The sequence below is a fragment of the Gadus macrocephalus genome, chromosome 8 (genome assembly GCF_031168955.1).
Source record: "Gadus macrocephalus chromosome 8, ASM3116895v1".
Lineage (NCBI taxonomy): Eukaryota > Metazoa > Chordata > Actinopteri > Gadiformes > Gadidae > Gadus > Gadus macrocephalus.
This window is the reverse complement of record NC_082389.1, coordinates 14,732,186-14,733,707: the sequence shown is the minus strand read 5'-3', so window position 1 is coordinate 14,733,707 and position 1,522 is coordinate 14,732,186.

Below are 1,522 nucleotides of genomic sequence, written 5' to 3'. Positions count from 1 at the left end.
GTTGAAGCATAACATCAATACTTGCAACCTCCACAGCAATTGTTTTCCTCCATTGTCAGGGTACAGCCTTTTACAGACAGGGTACTTTCTTATGTACGTTGCTGAAGATGTTTTGACAATTTATTCAGTAGGTAAGGTGGAACCGAACTGTAAAATGAAGCATTGTTTATTTTGTAAAAGTCTGTGTTTATTCCATGGAAAAGGATAGATCCAGTTAATGGTAAGTGCTTTTACAGTAGAGTTTCAGCTTACAATAGAGTCAATTCTCATGTCTTGGAAAGGCATTTTTTTGCCATGGGAAAGGAATAACCAGTAACAAGGGATCTGGTGAGAGCCTGTCAATAACACGGACAGAAACAAGGCTTCCTTTAAAAGTATAGTACCGATTTCAGAACGTTCCCTGTTTTTAAAAAGATCAACCATGACACTGGAGGAAAACTTCCTGTGGAGGATGTTACCAAGTAGCCTATTGATGTATTTCTTCATCTCAAATAAAAACGAGTCTGTAGTTTCTACAGTAAATCGAATAAACCCTTTAAGAATAAGTGGAGCCATGAACAACACATTTTTGAGACATTTATTGTATTTTTATTATTGGAAGACCATCCTAATTTCTAGATACATAATTGAACTAGGACAGTTCACCCAACATAAACCTTTGATAGGTAATAGAGGTGGTGTTTCTAAGAATTAGTAGCCTACTTTCCAAGGAAGTATGCAACTATATCTGACACATTACCAAGTCAAAACGATCACCGCTACACGTTACTTAGTTGAGTTGATGGGTAATAGACGTACTTCTGAAGTATTTCAGAAGTACGTTCTCTGTTATTACCTATATATTTACAGTGGTAATTACCAAATAATTGTATATAATTATAATATAAATGTATATACATTTTCATATAATTTTCCATATCTTTAACTGGTAAATATGAAGTTATTAGGGGGCTTTAAATGGCAGGGTTTCCAGAGAAGCAAGAGGCAAGTGAGGTAAATAAGGATAGCTGTTAGCTACAAGGAAATTGAAAGGAAATAAGAAATCGAATCAAAATTGAAAGTAAGCAAACCATCCAAAAGAACACACGCAGACAAACCTTCAAATACACACAAACACACACACGCACACGCACAAACACACACACACACACACACACACACACACACACACACACACACTGACGTGCAAGCACCAGCACACAATCCAAAAAGAAGAATAAAAATAAGTATGAGTGGAAAGGGAGAGGGTTTGTCGCTGGTCAGAGGGTGGGCAGGCACCCCAGCAGACTCCCCAAAACTTCATCATCATCATTATCAAGCCTCTATCCATCCCTCCACCCCCCCCCCCCCCCCCCCCCCCCCCCGCCTGGCCGAGAGAAGCATTGACATGGGTGTTGGGATGGAGTGTGGGACGAAGAAGAGGAGAGGGAGAAGGAGGAGGAGAAGGAGAAGGAGGAGGAGGAAGTGGAGGAGGAGGAGAAGGAGAAGGAGGAGGACGAGGAGGTGGAGGAGGAGGAACACA